Below are 23,421 nucleotides of genomic sequence, written 5' to 3'. Positions count from 1 at the left end.
TTCTATAGCTATATTTATAGCGGTAGATAGGGAGGAACTCCACATCATTTGCTCCATAATACAACACATTGGTTTGCCTCCATCAACATATATTCTATTATAATATTATTTCTCCAAGCTTGATGGTATGGGCACACATCCAACAATGAGCTCCAGTCAGGTGTAGAGTTCTGTCTCCCAGAGCCCACTGTGAGACTGGGCTTTGAATATATATCTCAAGAATTGGCATTATCAGGCCTAAAGTTATTAGAAAGTAGGGCTGTGTGAAGCTTAATTCGCCAATTTGATTCAGAGGAGATTCAGCCCAATTCAGTGGCCGAATCTCCAAATTTAAATTGAATTGGGAGACCCATTAAAAGGTCTGAATTGAATCCAAAGCCTCCAAATCAATTCAGAAAATATTTGGAGAGATTCAGAGATTTGTATTGGCTGGGGAGAGTGATTTGATTTGGTGATTTGAATCAGTATTCCCACTGAATTCAGCTGAATCAGAAATTGGAGAATTGGTGCTGATTCGGAGATTCGAATTGGCCAGAGAAAGGCAGGCACAGCTGGGTGGCTGCAGGTTCTCCCATCACTCCTTCAGATGTGCCTGCCTCTGCCTCGGTGTGGGGAGATGTGGGAGAAGCTCCCATGGCTTCCCTGCCTGGCCCCAGCCTCCCAGCACTTAAAAAAACAAACCCTGTCCTCACCAGTTGCAGTGATCAGGACCTCTGGGGGCTCATGGCAGAGCCTCCCCCTGCAACACAGGGCAGTGGGAGGCAGCAGGGATTGCCCCCTGCAGCAGCTGTTGCACTGCACAGGTGTGGCACAGCTCAGCAGGGCACCACATGCTGTCTGGAAGCTGGGGCAGCTCCAGCAGCCACCTGGAGCCTAGAACCACTCAACCCCAGCTCCCAGACAGTGTGCAGTGCCCTGCTGAGCCACAATGCACCCATGCTGTGGGTTAGCTGCTGCATGGGTTGCCAGGTCCCATTGCTCCGCACTGCATGGGGGGGATCTGCCCCAAGCCCTCAGAAGCCCTGATCCCCGCTGCTGCAGCCTGTGAGTGCAGGTCTTTTTCTTTTATTTTAAAGTGCCGGAAGGCTGGGGCCGGGGGGGGATGGAGCTGGGCAGGCAGTCGTGGGTCCTTCTCACATGGCTCCCCTGACCCATGGAGAGGCAGGCACAGCCTAAGGAGCCGTGGCAGAACCTGCAGCTGCTCCGCTGTGCCTGCCTCTTCCCCAGCTGATCTGAATCAGCAACGAATCTCCAATTTCTGATTTGGCCAAATCCAATGAAGACAGTGATTCAAATCACCGAATCGAATCACTTTCCTCCGAATCAGCTGAATCTGAATCAAATATTTCCATATTCACCTAGGCCTACTAGAAAGGTAAGTGTGAATTTGCCATAAACTAAAGCTACTGTCCAGCCCCTTCCTTCAATCAATAAAAAGGCACCACACCACACTTGGCAACTAGATTTTTCACAAGTCTTCCTTGCTCTGCCATCTGTGCTGCCAACTGCTCTCCTACTGTATATCGTCTGCCTGGAGAAGTGCTAAGCAGGTGTGGCACATGCTTGGCTCATTCCTGCTTTGCATGTGTAATGTAATTATGTTTGACAGACTTGGTTTGATTGAGAGAAAACTATGAATCGGATTAAATGTTTTTGTTTAGACTTTATTAGCTAAAGATGCCATTGCATAATTAATTTGTGAATAAGCAGCAATCTTGCAAATGAGGCAGTGAATCAAAAGCATGGGAAGACATATTATAGCCTCTTCTCAGGATGAGTTTACACATTTCTTATTTGTAGTATTCATTAAAAATACATAAAGGAAGGTTAACAAAACACAGAAAAAAGAACCACAAACAAACCAACCAGCCAACAGAAACCCCCACATAAATGAATTCAAGGAACTGAAATCAAGCCAGCTCAATAGCATGGGTCTATGGTAAAAAAGTAAAACTTAACAATACTGGTTCCTTTTGACAGAGTATTTTTTTAGGGCTTGATATTTTAAAAAGGGGATGTTAGTAGAAGTGCATACATTTAGTAGTACTTGGGAAGAAAAAAGCAAAGAAAGGAATACAGAAAATGTCTTTATAGAATAAGACATGAAATACACTTCTGTAAATTTGTTCATATTTATGAAAAGAAGCCAGTATTGTAAAATAATAATTTTAAATAGATAACAAAAAGATTTATTATAAAAACCAGAACTAGCATAAGGCATCGGTACCAATATGTTGAGATACATGCAGAGAAATATGAATAAACAAACAAAAGGAAATATCCGAGTAATAATTTTGTATTATCCTGCATTTTAAACTTAAGACTGAAGCTTCAGCTCGACATGTTAGAAAGCAGTTGCTTTCTGACCTCTCTTCCAGGACATCCTGTAATTTCTTTTTCAGTCTGCTTTGCTTAACCTATTGACTAAGGGACAGAAGCCGTCCCTGTACTCAGGAAGACTAGACAAGGCCTTGCTGTTGTGGGAAAATTTAAGTATGGTTTCTTATCACCTACCCAATTCTTGGGACACCACCCCCACTATGCATGTAACTTTCTACCCCCCCGCACCTCCCCCTCTCCCCCAAAGGCTCATGTGTTTACTAGACCAGAAATCTTTCCAGATCTAATTAAGACTAGGAGAATATTTGCATTGTTTCAGACATGAAGATTGATAATCCAGTGTCCTATAGGTGTTCTCTGTCACTTAGTTTCTCTCGTAGTGAGAAATGTCCTTCCCCAATAGCCTGAAAAGCCAGGTATTATTCATATGGGCCCTTTGACTGGGGAGGGCCTGGTTCATGTGCCTCAGAGCACATCTTCCAGGATTCGTAGCATTTACCTCCTCCAAGTGTGAATAGGGGAAATATACTCAAATTAATCACTGCCCTACTAAACAGTCTTGCCTAAAATATAACATACATAAAAAATTACATTGAAATCAAATACCCCAAGTCATGCAGATATAACACTAAAGAACATTTAGGGCCCCTCTAGACATTCAAGTAAAGGTGTGAGAGGACCTGATGCACAATCCAAACAGTCACACTTCCTGCCAGAGCACATGTACATGGCAGGAGGCACAATCGTGGGATTTACCATGAGATCCAGTCATGCCTTATTGCCAGAATCTCATGTGCTGCCACAGCTGGGAGTCTTGCCATCTGACAGGAATTGCAGGCACGGTGACATCCTAGCTACTGCCACACCTGCGAAGCCCACCAGCTGTGGGACTCCCAGCCATGGAATGCACACGTAGTCACGCATTCAATTAATGGCATGGTAAGAAAGAGCCAGAAAGTTATTCCACTTTTTTATTTGTTGGCTTTTTATTTGTTTTATCATGCCATTAGTTGATGTGGCTGAGTCACAACTTAAGACATAATAAATTGGTTAATCATGTCTTAAGTGCAATATGCAGATGGGGTCTTAAGCTACTTGCTTCCCCACTATGCAGTCTTGGTTAAAATGTAAAGATACCCCAAAATTCCATTTATATCAAATATCACAGTTCATTTAGATATAATAATGATACAGCTAAATACATCTTGGCACTTTCTAAACACAGAAACTACACATACTGTACCATTAAAACAAACTCAAGAAAATATGCATGATGACAGTGGGGTTTGTAACACAACTGTATTTGGATATTTAAGATTTTAATTTGTATACTTTAGAGTGTTTTATGTATTTTTGCTGCTCTCTTATCTTCAGCTCTATTCAGGTCATGGAAACTATGTAAGGTCAGGATACTCTTATATTAAGATGGAAGCCTTAACTTTAACAATTTGGTACGCAATGCTCTTCGTTCTGACTCAGTGCTCATGTCTCTCCATTATAGTATGGTTATTTTACTGGTCCTGTTGTGACAGTGAGCTGTAGAACTGGATGGCTTGAAAACTGTGGTCATTAAAGATCCCTAGAAGTTTGCACAATAGGTACAGGAATTACTGCTATGTTGGAGCATGTGTGGATGAAATGGGGGCCCTAAATTGAAGCGATGCATTTTTAAAAATACTGCTTCAATTTAGGGTGAAGTAAACTCCCACGTCATGTCTTACCTGCCTCTCCAGTGGTGGGGAAGGGAGGGTGAGCTGCCAGCAGGTGGAGCGTTCCCTGGACTGTGGTGCGGGGGCTGGTGCTTCCCTCCATGGCAGCAGTGGCCCCCTTCCCCATGAGGCACCTGCCTGCAGGCACCCAGCTCTGGTGGTCCCAGAAAGCACTTCAGTCATAGACTGGGTGCCCAGACAGCTCATGCAGGCAGGCTGACTCCAGGGGGAAAAAAAAAAGATCAGGCTCACCACTTTTTTTTATCTTCGATGGAGCCTGCCTTCCTGGGCTGCTGCCAGGCTGCATGCACAGCCCCTGAGCTACACGGAGCCCGGTGCTTCGCTCCATGGCTATAGGGCAGCAAACTAAAACTCGGCAGTATTTTGGCTGCACCCCAAAGTTATTTAAAGCACATTATTCCACCGTATATGTTGCCGTGGCTGGAATTAATGCACAATGAACCGCTGATGCATGCAAACACCAAAACCATTAAAGTACTGCAAAAGCATTTAACCCACTTTAAAGTGTAGTGCACGCATGCCCTTTGTTTTGCCTACACACGCCCTTGGACAAAACTCAGTTTTACTCATTAAAGCAGGTGAAATATTTTAGAAAAAAACATCATCTTGCCAAAAAATTGATTCTCTCAAAAATGAGATTCTTTATGGAAAGTCTTTTTGACAAGCAGTTCTGATATTTTCCATAATTGCAGCAAATTAATAATTTATTTATTAAATAATTGAATTACTTATGCATTTTCATTTTGTGTGATCACTTTTAAAAACAATTTTCCAAAGTTCTGATTTCCTCCCTTTATTTCCCTTTTTTCCTATTTTCCCCTAAATTAATAATGTTCAATGTGGAGGATTCCCTTACCTTTGCCTCTTTTATTTTCTTTTTTTCTACTCTAATTTTTCAAACTGTCTCCAAATTTGGAAAAAATACTTCGTAGTGAAGTCAAAAAATTATATTTTTCCTTTTGTTAGTCTGTAGCTAACCTAGGCCTCAGTTCTGCAAAACATATAATCTTATCTTTACTATCATGAATAGTTCCAGTCTAACCAAGGGACCATTCATCATTTTTAAACATGTGTATATGTAAATGTAGGGTCAGCTGTCTAGACTGCATGCATGCTATTGATTCAATGAACAAAGAGAAAAGATTTTTTAAAAAGTTTCCTTTTGAAATATTTCCTGGGCAAATGGAAATTATATAAATAAAAAACTATAGGCAAACACTTCATTTGGAACTTTAAGTAAAAATTTATATATATTTTTCAACTGGATTTAATAAATATATTCTACCTGACTTCCTTTCCTTTGCTAGTTCAGCGGAGTGCTTCTTCCCTTCTTCTCCTAAACTGTTGTATAGAATTACTGGGCATTGTTAAGGAGCTGCTGTATCCACTAGAAGAAGAGGGGTTATGGCATGATAGAGAACTGTTTGCCAGATATAGGGAAGAAATGGGTAAATCCAAAGAAAAGGAAAGAAAAGAAAACAGTTCAAAAACTGAACAGTGAAAAAGGAAAGTTCAGCAGATGGAAAAAAGAAAATTAGCAGGAAAATTATCATGGGAGATGTGACTGCATTAGTGGGGCCTGATTCTTTCCTCATTAACACTGCTTATATTCACATACCTGCCTTGCCAGGTATTACAGTAGTATTTTATCTGGCTATATTATCTTTGCCATTTTCATGGGCTGCTCCACTTCCTTTCCTAAGCAGCTGTGTAGGGCCATGTGTAGACTAAACGAGAGACATGTGCTTGACATTTTAAGGCAGACTAAATGCTTTTGCACCACTTTAATGGTGTTGGTGTTTGGAGTGGCAACACAGAAGTGCATGGAGTGCATGTGCACCCCCTGAGAGTACTGGTGCACCCCCTGACAGGCTGTGCTCCCTGCTTAGGTGATAGGCAGGGGGGGCAGGCGGGAGCACCAGTGCCCCCCATGAGCACTGGCTGGGGAGTAGGAGTGCTGGATGAAGCACTGCAGCTGCTCCTGGGAGCGCAGTGCCACTTCCAGGAGTGCCATGCCACAGCTGCTTCCTGGTTGGCATGATCAGCTGCGGGGGGACGCCCCAGTCGCCCACAGGTGTTTGTACAACTCTGTGGTGTATTGCTTGTTAATTCCAGCCGTTATAAGAAATTTGGTGGCGTAATGCACCTTAAATGACTTGGGGAGCAGCAAACTAAAACTCCTTAGAGGAGTTTTAGTTTGCTGCCACTATAGCCATGGAGTGAAGCACCAGGCTCCATGCAGCTCCACAGCTCTGCAGGAAGCCCTGCAGGAAGCCTGACAGCAGCCTGGGAAGATTGGTGAGCGTGATCCCCCCCCAACAGAGCCTGCCTGCCTGAGCTCCATGGGGGCCCGGTGCTCCCCTCCATGGCTGCGCTGCCCCCAGGACCACCCGAGCCAGGTGCCTGTGGGTGGGTGTTGCCTGGGGGAGAGGCACAGCTGCTGCAGAGGGAAGCACCATTCCCCCCCACCCCCTGCAGCCCACGGACTGCTCTGCCCACTGGCAGCTCATTCTCCCCTCCCCAGCAGAGAGGCAGGTAAGTCAGTGGGTTGTGTGCATGACACAGGGGTTTAATCAGCCCTAAATTGAAGTAGTGTTTATTAAAACCCACCGCTTCACTTTAGGGTCCCTATTTCATCTACACGTGCCCTAGTAGTATAGTTCAAATTTGCACCAATGTAAGTTAAAGGATGATCAGGCATAGGTGCTTAAGGTGATTACTGCCAGATAAGAGTTCCCAATACTTCTTTCATTTGCTTTATGCAAAAAATCAACAGGTATTTTATGGGAATTACACCAGCATAAAGAGAGCATTTGTGAGAGATCATAAAGCCTACTTAGCGTAATGAATGAAATGTAATTATAGGAGTTTCAAGAAGACATTAAAATCTTGTCATCTTTTATATTTTCTTGGCATTCTGAATTGAGGTGCGCTGAGTGAACAATTAACTGGACACCTTGTACATTTTGGGCTAGGATTTTTATGGATCTCAATAAAATCTAATCCTGCCTATATTTAGAGAAACATTCTCACCGCTATGATGATGTTGCTCCATCAGTCCACTGAGCTGACTGCAAGAGGCAGCAATAATTGTAAACAGAAATCTGAGCCTCTTTCTGATAAGCTTAGACATACCTGGTCATAATCACTGTAATCATTGTGGGGAAAATACTCAAGAATTCAGTTTCATCATACTCAGCTTAGAACATCTCACTCTAACTAGCTGTCCAGAAAATCAGCGTAGCTGATTAAAGAAAAATCTACTCTTTTTCACACTCATTTATCCCCCCCTGTTTTCTCTTTTTCTGCAGAGTATTAATAGCTGTAGCTTGGTTTTTAAGCTTGTCTTCTCCTCCTAGACACATGCACTCCTAGTCAATCTCCCTTCTCAGCATTGTTGCTACCATGCATACTTCATACATTCCCTTTAGGCACAACACACTAGTTTATCTCACTTCCACAGAAACAAATATATCTTAACTCAGACATGCAAGGACATTCACACTAAGGGTATCAAAGATGTAGACATCACTTAAACCAATGACAGTAGGTTAAAGTAAAAGTAGGGCAAGATTCCACCTCTCTCTACTTCCTGAGGGGGGCTCCTTGCATTAGAAAGGCTGAATCCAGGCTCCTCGGTTCCTTTTCCCTTTTGTTCTGCTTCTGTTCTTCATAGATGCATCAAAAACCAAGAGCAATACCAGGATACCTATTGCAATAGATGTTTGTTATGCTGGTGGTCTACTGTGAAAAATGTGAAAATCCTCCTTATTAGGAATTTAACAGAATGTCCAGGGCTGTTTGTTTAAACATAATGTTTCATTTGCTTCACAATGTGGCTGGCATTGCCAAGTGTATAACTTCTGCACAGATTGTGTGATAACTTCTGCAGGATTGTATGATCCCATTTTGAACCCAATAAAGACCTCAAATCCTGTTTCATGTTCACAGGTTATAAAGTCAGAGTAATTCAGCTTCAGTGGAATTACAGTAGTGTAATGTCTAGAATGTCTGAGAGCAGTGTGTGTCTGAAAAAAACCCGATGGAACAGAATTCTCTCTCTCTCCATCTCACCCTTAACTCACTTCCCCTCTGCTCCCCATAATGCAAGCCACCACAGAGGCACATCCCCAAAATTGCTGTAGGCCTTTAATTTTTTCCATATATAGCTGGCCTTTGTAATCCAGTTGTCCTTTTGTGAATTTATTGCTAGAATCAGGCGGTACAAACACTTTGGCTAGATACACACATTCAAAAAGCCGAAGGCAGAATTGATCTAAGTTACATAGTTTTTTGTAAGCAGCATAGTTCAGACTGGTAGTGAACAGAACACACATTCACCTTTTGCAGGGGGGGGCAGATCTTATACTGGATTCTGGCCTTTTTAAACCAGCTGGCGTGTGCCAGACTTCTGCTCTGTTATGGATAGGGACTGGTTTTGTATGCTGAATTTCTGTTCTGTTATGGGTATAAACTGGTTTCTCATCACGTATACTGGTAAAAGTGTAATGTCTGTACCTAGCCTTTAGGCTCACCAGAAGCAGCAGCTGATATTTTGGTTCTGTGCTGAAGTATCACCATGCCACTGTGAATGATTTTGGACAATAATGCTGGTGGCATCCATCTCCTTTCCACTTCCATTGTGCTTCAAGAATAATCATCTGACTGAAAAGGATTTAATTTTGCATTCTTTCTTGTAAGTGGGCTGCCTGCCAACAAAGATTTGCTCAACTCCCCAAAGCAGTTAAGTGTCTCTTAAAAGGCACCAGAGTGGCTTCCCCCTTTGCAGATGCATTTTTGGTAGAAACACTTCTATCATTGGAAGGCTACTCATAAACAATTTATCTGTCACAGGTATTTGTTTCCACTTGCCATTTGGAACATTTTATTGGTTCGGGAAGGATAAACTTTCAAGTCAATCAAATAAAACAACAGTGTATTTATTCACTAGGGGATGTTTTGGGTTCAATATTGCCACAAATTAATATGTAAAATAACAGTTGATTTTGCATGGGAAACAGGGACTTGCCTATCTAGTGTATTGCAGGACTAAAGCCTTACAGTACTGTATAAAGATTTGTGGGTGGTGACAATGTCATTTTAAGTTGCACAAAATAAAGCCTAGATCCTGACAGAAATCTTTGGATGCTATCTCAACACAAGTATATCTTTGCTTGGTATGAAATATGTAAGAAGAGATTTTCTTTCTGCATGAAGGAATAAAAGCCCAAGAATCAAATGCACTTGCTGTTCTCCTTCTATAGGAATTTTTAGTTAAACGAGTTCCGCATGTGCCTCTTTATTGTTTTCAGAGGAATTTCTCCTTTTTCATACCAATGTATATGAGAGGATACTTATCAATGCTTGCACATGAATGAGGGGACAAATATATGCTTGAAAGGCTATGATACACTTTTTCATCAAAGTTTTATATGGATGTAACATGGATAGACTTAATTTCTGCTATGTGGCTTAACAATTTATTTTAAAGCAAACTTGATGGGTCCAGTGAGCCAACCTTCTGCTTCTTTGTCTCTTTTGCTTTGTCCAAGGTCTTTGTCCTGCTTATGCTACTGGAAAATGTGGCTCTCGACTTTAGATTATCTTCAGTCTGGCAAGATGGAGGATTGATGTAAGCACATTGAATTGAAGAATTACTTTTTTCCCCAATCTCAGCTTAATTCTTATTTTGTGTCATAGGTAACAGAGCTCACATGTGAGAAGGGAAAACAGGAGTTTGGCTTCTTCCCATTTTTATTCTGCTTTTTTGTTTGCATGCAGTGTCCTGCCCTCCTAGACAGGCTCTCTCTAATGCGCTTCTCGTTTTCTTTGCATTTTACACCCTCTGCTTTGAGTGCTCCAGCAGATAATTTACTAGCGTTCTATGCAAATATGTTCCCTCACTATCTCTGCTTAGACTTTTCCATTAAGTTCCAGTGTATTGATCACCTCTTCCTGATCCAGAACACTAAACATTGTATCAGTGATGTTGATTTTCCAAAGGCTTTAATCTTCTTGCAGATACTGCATAATATTTAAATACGGTTTTTACTCTCCTTTTCTGTGTGTGTTTTTATTACACAATTTCTCTCTTTGTTGTTTGAGTTTCAGTTGACTCCATTCACGTTTCAACTTCCCTTCAGCCTTCCTTCAGTTTTATTTACTTGGTCTCAAAGGAGACCATGGAAGCTTGAAGGTTATCGATTTAAAATGAAGAGATTTGAGAAGTTCTTTTATTGAGGTGTCTTATAAAGTGTTTGAAGGTGGAGGGGTGTGCTGGGCATAGATTATGATATTGCGTCTGCAGCACTGTGCCCACAGCACAGGAGTCCAATTTTTTTTCTAAGCATTTTTCTAAGTATTTTAGTATAGCGGTCAGCAACCTTTTGCGTTTTGGGCTGGGCTGACTCAGCTTGCGCCAGAGGCCAGCTGGTACTAGGACCTGGCTACTGTTACCACTACTGCTTCTCCCCACTGCCCAGTCACCTGGCTCTGACAGGTGCAGTGCAAGTGAAGCCCCAGCCACCCAATGCTGCCAAAGCCTCAGCTCCACAGACAGGATCCATCCTGGCAGCCATAGGTTGCCAACCTGTGTTGTAGCATATATGTTTAGCTCTTTTGTTTAAAGTAATATAATAAAGCTTGAACAAGCTGTGAATTTTAGGGTCTCAAAGCAACTGGATTTTGCAAGTTTGGGGGTCTTGTAAAAATATGGCATTCTCTGTGACCTTGCATGGGCATGCAGGAATCACCAATGTCTGTTAGAACACAGCATATGGAGCATAAATTCAGCTGACTCCTCTTCCCAGTGCAATTTGAACACCACAAGCAGAACTGGGGAGATGATGTATTGAAATCACAGGCTGCTACTTTGGAGAACTGTGTTCAGAAACAAAGTAGGGGTGGAAGAGAGAATTCCATTATTTCTAGGAAAATAATAGTTGGGATTGGGTGAGAGGAGATGGAGTTTCATTTGTGTTCAGACGAAGCATCTACCAGCATCTGAAGCAATCACAACCAGGAGCAGTTTCAGAAGAAGCACAACAGTGACAGTAGTGATGGACAGGCTCCTTCTCTCTGCACAGGCCCTGTTGCCCACTGCTATTGCTGCCACTGAAGGGAAAAATCAGTGGAGTGGGAAGGAGCAACTCTTAGCTTCTCCTGCCCCCAGGATATCCAAGAAAACAGTAGCAGAAGGTTGGGGAGAGGGAAAAAGGGAAGAGAAGGGACATGCCTCTAAGCACAGAAGGTAATGGTGAGGATTCTTACCTGCTTTGGGGACTGCACTTGTATATAAGTGCTAGTGTACTTTGGGCAATTCCAACAACTTTGATATTGTATGAAACACTTGCATTAATACAAACAGACTCTTTCACCTCCTAAAATTAAATCTCTTGTTTGTTTATTAAAAATAGCATTGATAGCCTGGTGAAGCAATTGAAATGACAGGAGATAAGGGCTTACCCCACTATGAAATAATTTGATTAAAGCTTGATGAAACAATTGAAATGCTTAGAGCTCAGATATTCAAATGATGTAGGGGAGTTAATTCACACTGACTTTCAATTGGGTTTGGAATTTCTGACTAAGCTTGTATTACAAAGAGTTGTTTAAGCTACATTTAATGAGGTTCTTCTGAACATTACACATCAAACTTTTCTAGAAGAGCATCTCCTAAGAAACAAGAGGTACAGTAGGAACAGAAGGAACCAGTTTGTCACTATGGCTAGGTACAGATAGTCAAATAGCCCAAGCCTGAATCTATTAAATCTTTGCAGGTTAGTCTAAACTGCATAGGTTGAACTGATAAGCAGGTGAACAGACATTCACTTTTGACTCCAGAAATGCAGCCACATGTCTTCAATGTCCCAGATGAGAAGATGGAGAGCACTAGAACATGCCTTCTTGCTCGGCTTGAGCAGACAGTTTGGACCAAAGCTAGCCCACCCACCTTGCTGGGGGTGGAGGGAGGGGCAGAGGGCTGCAGGAGATATTGCAAAACATTCTAGGATGCTGGTGGACTGTGAGTTAATTTGAATTTGAAGGGGATCTGGGACAGAAGTTCAATAAACTGATTTAACCTAAATCAGTTAAGTTTGATGACTATGATATGATCGAGTTCAGGATCCTGACAAAAGGAAGGAAGGAGAGCAGAAGAATAAGAACTCTGTACAAGTCCATGGGGCCAGATACAATGCACCCAAGGCTGCTCAGGGAATTGGCTGATATGATTCCAGAGCTGCTGAACACAATCTTTAAAAACTTGTCATTATCGGGGGATGTCCCAAACAACTGGAAAAGGGTAAATATTATTTTGGTCTTTAAGAAAGGGAAGAAGGAGGATCTAAGGAACTACAGACCAGTCAGCTTCACCTCAGTCCCTGGAAATGTCATGGAGCAGTTCCTCAAGGAATCCATTTCTAAACACTTGGAGGAGAAGAAACTGATCAGGAACACTCAGCATGAATTCGCCAAGAACAAGTCATGCCTGAATACACTGATTGTCTTCTATGATGAGACGACTGGCTCTGTGCATGAGAGGAAAGCAGTGGACATGATATACCTTGGCTTTAGCAAGGCTTTTGATATGGTCTTTCACAACAATATTGCAAGGAAGCTGAGGAAGTATGGGTTGGATGAATGGACTGTAAGGTAGATAGAAACCTGGATGGGTTGTTGGGCTCAATGGGTAGTGACTAATAGCTCAAGGTCTAGCTGGCAGCTGCTATCAAGTAGAGTTCAGCCTAGGGGTTCTTCTTGGGGCTGGTTTTGTCCAACATCTTAATTAATGATCTGGAAGATGGGATGGATTGCACCCTCAGAAAGTTTGTGGATGGAAGCAAGCTATGGGGAGTAGTAGATAAGCTGGAGGGTAGGGCTAGGATTTGGAGCGATCTAGACAATTGGAGGATTGAACCAAAAGGAATCTCATGGTGTTCAACAAGGACAGGTGCAAAGTCCTGCACTTAGGACAGAAGAATGGTTGGGAATGGCCCTGCATTGAGCAGAAGTTTGGACTAGATGAACTCCTTAGGTCCCTTCCAAACCTAGCTTCCTATGGGAATTTTTATGCATGCTCGGGGGGGGGGGGAGGTGCTTTAATTAGAGTGGCTCCTAAAGTTGCTCTGATTAAAGCACCCAAAGCATCTCATGTATCAGTGTTCCCATGCTTAAAAATGCTGGCGGGGGCACTTTATCTAAATATTGTCAAACAAGTTTTATTTAAAGTGCCTTTGCTGCCATTTTGTACACTGATACATGAGATGCAGAGGCTGGCTGAACTGCAGTAATTACCACACTCCAGCAGACATGATAATCGAGTCTGCTCTGACACACTTTAATTACAGCACATTGGAGCAGCCTTCTGGCTCGTGTACAGGCACCCTATGATTCTATGATACTACATCCATCTTGGTTTATATTAAACCAGATTCAGCCATTTTTGAAAGTGGTTTATGTGCACTGAACTTCTGTTGTGTTACAAATTTGAACTTGTTTCTGATCACTTATATCAGTTTATGAGTAATTTCTGTCCCTAGCCCATATAAGCTTTTGTCTTAAAAAAAAAAAAAAATAGAAGAAAACATCTGGGAGTTATTCAGTCCTTTTCTGTGAATCTAATGCTGTCTGCAGAGACTACATATTTCAGCCTATTATTTAAGGGAGTGGTAGGTTCTGAAGTAATTCACTCTCTTCTCAGAATTTATATGTTTCATTCATGAAGCTTCTGTATCTTTGGAAAGTATTTCAGCCACTACTGATAATATTTAAAGGGCATGGCCACTTCCGATCTTGGTATGCAATGCACGGAGACTACCCTTTCTTCTAGAGCTTTACTGAGGTGCCATTGTCCTATATTTCTGCATGCACTTTTCTGAGAAGGAAATTTTGTATTTTGCTGAGTTAAACAGCCACAGTTCTTGGGTGCCCCTTTTCATGTGGGCAGCTGCTTCCTACATCTTTATTTCTTATATCTGGCAAAAGCGCGTTTGACTTGTTACATTTCTTCCTCATTTTTTTCCCTTTTTTATTGCAAAAGAGACATGTTGGTCTATGACCAGAAGGTTCAGTTTGCTTTGCATTTGCAATTGAATTGCTGGGTAGTGCTAAGTACTGTTTTCTCGCCTCCCTGGAACATCACTAACTCCTACTCTTTGCCATACATGAATAAAAGGTACTATGTAGATTTTAGAGCCTGGGAAAAGGAAGAGGGGGGCAGCAGGGGGGGATGTAGTAGCTCCTCCACACTCCAGGAGTGGTATCTGTAGTACTCTAGAGTGATGGAGTGGCAACCCTGTATGGGCCTTTGGGTAGTACTGTTATAGAAATAATAAATAATCAGTGATCTGCTTATGTTTTGACACATATTTGATTCCCATTGTTCTAGCATGCCTAGCTCTTTTATTATTGGTCATAAAATTATCCATCCTCTCTTAAAATCCAGCTACGGTATTTGACTATGATCTCCTGCGGCACTGAATTCTGTAGGATGACTATGAGAGGCAGTTTGAAGTGCATTTCTGTGTAACAAAAAATGGATTATCTGTACATCAGTTCCAAAGTGAAGCCCTCTACCTATTAAAATTAGTTTCATTCTTTTTAAAGTAGCATAACACTTTGATGCCTATAAATTCCTACTTGTTTTTTCTTTTAGTGAACATTATTCAACTCTGTTCTGCTGAACAAATACAGTAGGTCAAATGCTGCTGTCAGTAACCCTTAAATGAATAGACTGGGCTTTATGAGTTCAATGAATTTTTCTGCATCTCAATGTAAGGCAGAGTGTTATTGTACTACTTTTGTTTTATATCGAATTATGTTATCACATAATGATATAATTGCTAAACATAAGCAGATGCAATAGTTATAGTGCAATAAAATGTCACAATGGAGAACACTTTTTTCCCTTTTCATTAAAAAGTTCAGATTCAGCATCAAACTTCAAGAGACAGTTAATGTGTCAATTTGCAGATTTATATGTTCCTTTCTGCTGGAGCTTTATCTAAGTTTTAAAAAATAGTATTAAGAGTCATAAAATTCAGATTGAAGAAAGTGAAGTGTGCTTATGTCTGTTCCTTTCCAAGGACAGTTTTTTATCACAGCATAACTACTTTTATGAATTGGGGCCCAGGTACAATGGGACTTGTTTCCTGCGTGAGCTGTGAGTGTTCATTTTAGTCTTGCATACATGTACATCTCATATGATGCATGCCATACAAAAATGTGTAAAACTTGTTTTAAAAATTCCGCATTGCACCACAACTTCATTTTTGTTATTCAAGTTGACCTTCATTGACTGAAATTAAATGGGGTTGACCAGGCCGGGTATGTGCAATACAAATACTTCATAAGAATGTATTATTTCTAATTTTTCAAGGAAGAAAAGAAAGGAAATGGAAACATCCTCCAGAAGTAAAGGTTCCCCAAAACATTTTTTTGGTAGTAATCATAGACTTTGAGTTCCACAGAGGACCTAAATTAATGTTTCTTTTTAATTAGTTTCCTGGTGGTTTTTTTTAAATTAAACAATGCAACAGGGAAGAGAAAAACTTCTAAACTTAGACACTCTAATGGATATGATCTCTCTACTTTTTTTTATTTTATTTTTTTTACCCAAACTGTATTCATTACAGGCAAATCAATGAAAATTGATAAACCCATGATGGAAAAAAGGAATGTATTTGTATTCATTACAAGGGATAGGAGATAATAATAAAATGAAATGTTGTTATAGTGAGATATAAACCCAACCTAAGGAATTGTTCAATATGTGAATAGCTAGATACATTTCATTACTGTGATATGGAGCAGCTTGATAGCGGAAGCCAATAATTTAAAAAGTCTTGAGCACAGGGTTATGCTGACTATACAGTTCAATACGTTAATTGACAATAAATCCTGCTTGCCTATAAAAAGCACTTGACTAGTCATTTTCAAGATGGTCATGATTTTTTATGATGCGGAACTTTTAATTTACAGGGATGATAAAAATAGATTTACTTTCAGCCACTTGTATTTGATTTAATTACCTAATCAACTATAAATCATCTACTATTGAAAAAGTAATTTAACAGAGATGATATTTTGCCATCATTTTTTCTTAAGTACTAAAGAGTCTTTTGTAAGAAAGGCTGAAATAAGATTTTTTTTTTAATTCCTCTAAAGCTTATCTCTTAAGGGAAAGGTTAAGAGTTCAGAGCCAGGATGTTGGCTTCACCAAAGAAACTCTGGCTTGGATTTGTGGAAAGATTTGTTTAGGTTAAGCAACCTAATTGCTTCAAAAATACATATTTAAACATTTTGTGTAATGGTGGTGGCAGTAGTAAATATTGATAATAGTGATTTGAAAGTGTTCTAGCAGAAATGGGACCTGGTTCAAATAACACCACGTCAGTAAAACTCAAGCAAAAACCTATAAGTAAATAGAAAGAATAAACAATTATTGTGACATATCCAGCATTGAACAGGGAAACCTTTCCAAGTCCGAAACATAGCAAGAAGGAAGGAGTGTTGTAGGGTTTGCCATTGTAAATTCTACTACAATATTGAATTTCTGGATAAAATTAGGTTTCCAAGGTTTTCTGTTTTAATTACACAAAACCTAATGGGATACACAAGCTTATTTATGTAATTAGAAGAAAAAAAATAGATGCTTGTAGAAATTACGAGATTGTAGAAGGAGGAGGATGGTTCTTCTGAAGAGAAGGAAACTGGAAGTTGATAGTTTTTCTTTGTTTAGGGAAGCAAGTGATACATTTAGGGATGAAAACTGAAATATTTTCCCTGTTCCACGGAAACTAAGCTGAAAAGCAGCCAGAGGCGTAACAGGGCAACTCCACACCCAAGGTAGCTACAATGCATGGGGTATCACCAGTTGTCTTGGTGCCAGTGGTGATTACTATTTTTGTGGGCCGTCGGATCTTCTGCCCCAGTTACACTTCCTCAGTTATGCTACTGATATCAGCTAGCTTCACTAACATCAATGGAAAAGGCTATTTCATACGAGGTGAAGGATTTGAACTTTCAGGATATGGTTGAGATAGGATAGTAAATTAGCATTTAGAAGTTTAGGATGGCTAAAACTGAGAGATTTGATGAGTTCTCATCTCTTTTCTTCCTTGTAACTGTCTGTGAAGAAGTACCGGCATGGGACGACACCGGGGTGGGGAAATCAATCAAGCCGGGAGAGCAGGGATTCAGAAGCTGATGCTCCCTGCATATAAAAGAGCCACAGGAGAGAGCTGTGAGGCAGGGAGGCAGGGGGGAGAATGGGTGGTATCTCCTCCCGAGCAAAGAACGGAGAGAGGATTGCGGGGATGAGGCGATCTGGGAGGTCAGTCCAGCGAGTCAGAGAGGACTAGACAAGGACAGGAGCTGAGTGTCTCCAGAAGAGGAGGGTGACTTACAGCAGGGTTGCCCATGAGTAGGACAGAGGTGCGAGAAACACAGGAGCTGCCAGAAGCATAAGCAGGGGCAGATGCTGAAGAAAAAAAAAAAAGAGAAAGTGAGAGACAAAAGACAACAAACGTGTAAGGATGCCTGTCTGATTTTCTTTTTTTAATTGACTGTTTCCCAGGAGGACTTGCAGATAAAGCATGTTTAAATACTCACAAAAGAAATTAAAAAGTAGAAATTTCAACACGGCTCCAAAAGTTAGTCAGACTAATTAGTATTCTAAGAAAGAAAAGAATATCCGAAGGTGTTTTTGGAAAAAAAAAAAAAAATTCTTGTAATAGTTCAGAGTGTGACAGTATTCAAAGGACAATAGAGTGTCACTTGATTACAATAGACTGTGGTTTGAGTATTGACCTAAATCCTCACGTCAGTAAAGGAGACAGCGGAGTGGCAGGGCCACTGGATAAAAAGGGTTAGGGATTGTTGGTAGCCTACCGCGGTAATTGTTACCTCCCGACTAATAACATCAACAATCATCAAGACATGGCAGGAAAGAGTCAGAATAGATGCAGGAGGTGAAAGCCAAGACAATCAGAGCATACCCCTCCACACTGTCCATAAGATTATCACAGAATTCTCAGATTTATATGATATTTTAAATGATTTACAAGTGTGTTTGTATATTATCATGTAGTTATCTCTGTAGGAATGACTCAGAAATGTCACAGCAAACACTCAATAATTAGTTGAGATAAAAGCTGTCTGTCTTGAATCACAATATACTGTTTATATTCCTTAACTGAATGATGTACTGAACTAATGAACACAGTGAAAATTACTTATTTAAAAGTAAATATTACACCTGAATGTATAATTTTAAATGATTTTTGGAGTATCCTGCTATCTCATGTATTCAACTATTCTTTTAAAACTAGCATTGAAGGGTTGTCAATACAGTTGCATTTAAATTACTATTTGTATAACATGTTTTTCCCCAATAGTTTTTGAAGTCTAGCTGCTATTTATGCATAAAAAGATGTTAACCTCCAAAGTTTAGTTCAGCTCTAAGATTTAATTTAAGAGAGGTTTTGATAGTTGTGTTTTGCTATTCTTTTTCAGTTTCTGCACATGGGAGCTTCACCCTGTAGATCCATGATTCTCAACATAGGTGCCACAAGGTATGAGGAGATAAGCAGGTAAGTGGAGGCTCAGGCATGTCCCTGCTTGGTTGATCTCTCACTCTTACTGCCCAGTCATTCTACAGGGAGGGAAGACTGTAATAAATAAATTTGTTTTTGAAATTGGGTGCCATTCAATTCACAAGTGTTGTGGAAGGGTATGATAATCCACTGAGGAACGCCTTGAGCCCAAAAAAGTTGACAACCATTTCCATAGAACAATGGGGCTACTTCTGGACTAAGAAACCATTAGGTTAGTTGTGAAAATATTGGCATCTGGGAAACTGAAAGAAAGAGGCATAGTCATGTCATTAATATAATGAACATGGAAAAATCAATGCTAGCAAATATATTCTGAAGAATTCAGATATTTTATGTGTTGGGAAGAAAGCCAGATTCTTCAGAAGAATCAGGGAATCGTGTGAAATAAAGGAAATGCTTCCTATAAATGAACAGTTGATTACAAATTACCTTGAAAGCTGTAGGGCAATATTAAATTTTAGGACATAAACACTGAGTAAAATCTGCATAGTAAGACAACTAAGCTGAAAAAAAAGTCACTAATGCACTGCAGATTCCATGACATCTTTGAAGGAAGGCTCAAGAACATTAGAGTCAAATTTTGTACGTGCATAGATTTTTGGTTTGTGCAATTTTTTCTTTTACACTTGTGATCATCATATCAATTAATGATGATCAGAAAGTTATGTTTGTCCTCATGGAATTTCTTTAAATTACCACAGAAACATGAGAATTGCTATATGAAACCAAACCTATATCTTGCCTCCAATTTTGCCCAGAACCAGATGCATCAGAGAAAAGTCTAAGAAACTCTAAAGATACTATTATGAAAGAATATTTCTTCCTGACAAACTGAGTTGATTTAATCCCTGAAATGTGAGAGCTGGTATGGTTTCCAAAAGTTTGGGGTTTCTTTAATCCTTACTGGATGAGTTGTTAGAATCCATGTGGCTTCAGAAGAACAATCAGCACATTTTTATCTCTGGTAATACAATAGCTTTGTCCCAATTTTGTTTCAGTTCTATTTTTATTTAGAGTGCAGCTAGTAATTAGCAATGCATAATTTATTTCAGTTTTGCCCTTCTCTGTGAATATTCTGAGAACAGATTGTGACTTTCTTGAATGTTTCTGTTTATCTAAATGTCTGTTGAATTGTTTCTGCAAGTGACTGTATTCAATATGTGGAATTCTAAGTTCAAGCTGTTCTTACTGTGTGCCCATGACACGTGGTATGTTCTTAGTCTTAGAATGGATGGGCATAACGTTCAAAATCAGGTATCCTCTGAGGGTACTAAAGTTTTAAGTTCAAAATTAATTTACCAATGGATATTCCACAATAATTGTTTACTTTTGCAGTTTTGCAAACATGCCTGACAGAACTGCAGTATGTAAAGCAGGAGTGTCAGACTCAGTTGTTCCCACAGGCTGCATCCTGATTGCCAGGGCTCTCTGTGGGCCAGACAACCTGCAGGTGGTCGTGGCAGTTGTGGCATTAATCCCTGTGGCTGCCAGAGCTATTGTTACGGCATAGCTCTGCAAGCCAGAAAGTTAACGCCACTGCTGTTTGCCCTGCCACCAGTTTTTTTTTAAGTTTTTCTTTTTTTTTTTCGTGTTTCTCACTTTTCTTTTTCCCTGCCACCAATTTTTAATTGCTAGGAGCAACTAAAAATCTCAATTTAGTGCCAGGAGAAAAAGGCAGTGCTAACTCCCTGGGTTCTGGCGCTGCACTGAAGGAATGGCTCAGAGAGCTGTGGGGACTCCAGCCACTGCATCAATAAGCCCCATGGCCTGGATTAGGTTTGCAGACCAGATGACTCACCTCCATGGGTTGTCTCCATCCTGGGCTGTATGTTTGTTTGACTGCCTCTCCACCCCCATGCCAATCACTCAGATTCAAGGCATTTCTTGAAAATGAACATGTGATATAATTTACTTCAGTGAATCTGCAAAAACTATTTTTTGCAGTTGTTGCCCAGTGCTGTTCTGTCCCCATGTATCATGTAAAAGTATGAATCCAAACAGACAATGTGGTTCTTGAAAATAAGAGGGCTTGAAAAGAGACCATTTAACCCAAGTCATGCCAGTCCTTCCTACTATTTGGGAGTGTTCTTTCTACAATAAAGAGCATTCAGAAAAACAGTGCTTCTCAAAAAAACGGTGAGCCTAATAAAAGGATGAAATTATGTAACCTTGCTTATGTTCCATATGTTCTGTAGTAACTCTTTGTATTCCTTATCTGCAGACCCTCATTAGTATGAATGTTCAGAGGTCTGAGGGAAGAATTTGTCTGTTTTTAATCTTTGTCCATTAAGTCTGCAAATGTAAAGGACTAGGTCTTTCTGTTCAGAGGCCCTGCCTTACAAAACTCTAGAGTTTATATTTTGCTTACCAGCGTGGCATAGGAAAGTTGCACAAAGTCACTGAGGGATCAGTACTATAATCTGTAAGGAAGTCTTCAGTGGGATGGTTCTTGGATCCAGGGTGAAGGGAATTTGTGTGAGGAACAGGAGACTTTAGTCGGCTTATTTCTTGGATGGAATTACAATTGATCAACAATCTTCAAAGGGAAAGTGTCTGTGGGTACAAGTCACTACAGGGCCAGGATCTGGCCGGTCACTGACTAGTTACTAAAAAAACCCTGCTTTTAGGCAATTCAGAAGCTAAAAGAGCTGGGGTTGCATAAGGAACTTGCAGAGGAAAAGTGATCTCCAGCAGCAACTTGGAAGCAGTGAGGAGCAGCAGAGCAGACCACCCTGCTGTTTTTGTAAGCCCTACGATGTCTAGAATCCATCATGCCACTCTAAGGATCAAGGGTATTTTCCAGGTTACCCAATGCCTGTGGTATTCTGGCCTATTGTACCCTCCTCAGGTAAGAGAATATTGGAAGACAGCAGCTACTCAGCTCTGCATCTACAACTACAGTTACAGAAATGCAGAAATAGAATGGCAGACATAGCCATAGACTTCTGATAATTGGTGTGTGTGCTTACACATACAGATTTAGGTACATATACATTCATTTTCCAAAGTCTGAGTGTGCAATTGATTTAGTATTTCGGCACTTGAATAATAAATGGTATAAATCCCCATCAATGTTAAGATATGTTCTTTTATGAAGCAGATTTTTGAGTTAGCTGGATGATGAATAGGAAGCAGGTAGGGAGAAAGTTTTTGAGGGACATATTTATCATTCTTTTTCTTTTCTAAATGCTCATCTGGATTGAAGACACTAATAATGAACTGTGTTCTCATTAGAAGTTTTGTGATAGGCAATTGTCTAATGTATAATATTCTTAGACTCCTGGTATGGTATGAAAATTTAGGATACAAGCCTAGAAGATGTTATTTGGCTATCACTGGGTGTGACTACATGAGACATTTACTGTGCAGTTGATTAATTAACTGCACAGTAAATGTCTCAGTATCTACACATGCCACCCCATTCAGGCACACAAAACTAATAAACTGCAGCAAGTTAAGACCTGTATTTATAGGGGCTGGCTGAGGCATGAGGGCGTTTCATTGCAGAGGCTGCCTGCCAGCTAGCCTGGTGCTGGAGTACCCTCAGGCCTTAGCCAGCCCCTCTGCAGGTCATGGAGCCCAGTTAGAGTAGCCCTGGACTGGCAGGCTGATCCTCCAAGTCCCCTGCCAGCCTGGGCTGCTCCAGTGGGGCTCCACATGCTGCACCCAAATAAAGTCTAGAGCAATATGCTCCAGAGTTAATTGTTCCTGGGTGCACATTCAAACAACATACCCAGGAGCAAAAAAATCTGAAGCAATGAGCTCCAGAGTTTATCTGTGCACATTAATTGCATGTGTAGATGCACCCATTGAGCAAGATTCTGCCGCCTGTGGTTGACTAGTAGTATCTCAGTCATGCTTTTTAAATTTCAAAGATCCATGGGATTGAACTTCTTGCTTGTGTATGTGAGATCTTTTTTCTGTTCATATAGAACCTTCCCCCCCCCCAATAATTTATTCAAATGTTCCCAATTAATTAATTAGCCTGCTTGATTAGGGATGTGTGCTGGCCGGTAAATCTTGCAGCTCTGTCCTCAAATATATTCCAAATACACAATAATCCAAATTATTTGAAATTTACAAGATTACTGATTAGCATATGGTTCTAGAGGTAAAAAATGGAAAATAGATGGAAATACAGAAATAAGAAAGGCGTTGGGATGGGCGGATAGAGAATAATTTCTATTACTGCCACTCTGAGCATGAGAATGTTTTGCACCTATGCTCACAGTCCCAATATAACTGACAAGGTTTTGAATTAACACATTCGGATGTTTCTAAATGGTTTTAGGTATCTTGTAGTTTATTTTTGTTTCCTTTTTTTCTGACCTTCTACTGCAGTTTCTGTCCTTTTGGAAACTAGAGACAAAGTGAGATAATGCATTAAGTATATGGATTGCAACAAAGTAGTTTCTATGGTAACTGTGACTCCTCAGGTGCTCTCACAACTTTCTCTCCGTTGTATGTTGACTTCTCATTTGTTTATTTTAGGCTAGGTCTATGTGTAAATTTGCTATGCTCAGCAGCAGCACCCTCAAGCACAGTGCACTGTAGATGCACCTGTGTGGCACTTTAGGGAGGATAATTAGCACTGCTCGTTGACAGTATAATAAAACCCACCCGGTGCTAATTTGCCCCCCCTGTGGTGCCATTCGGATGTGACTGCACAGCTTTAAATTTGGAAGGCAGTCTGCACAGAGCAGAGTGTTCTACGAGGCACCTCTGCCCAACACAGC

This window comes from Gavialis gangeticus, unplaced genomic scaffold, assembly GCF_001723915.1.
Source record: "Gavialis gangeticus isolate Ggan-Ray unplaced genomic scaffold, GavGan_comp1, whole genome shotgun sequence".
NCBI lineage: Eukaryota > Metazoa > Chordata > Crocodylia > Gavialidae > Gavialis > Gavialis gangeticus.
This window is presented reverse-complemented; position numbering follows the sequence as displayed.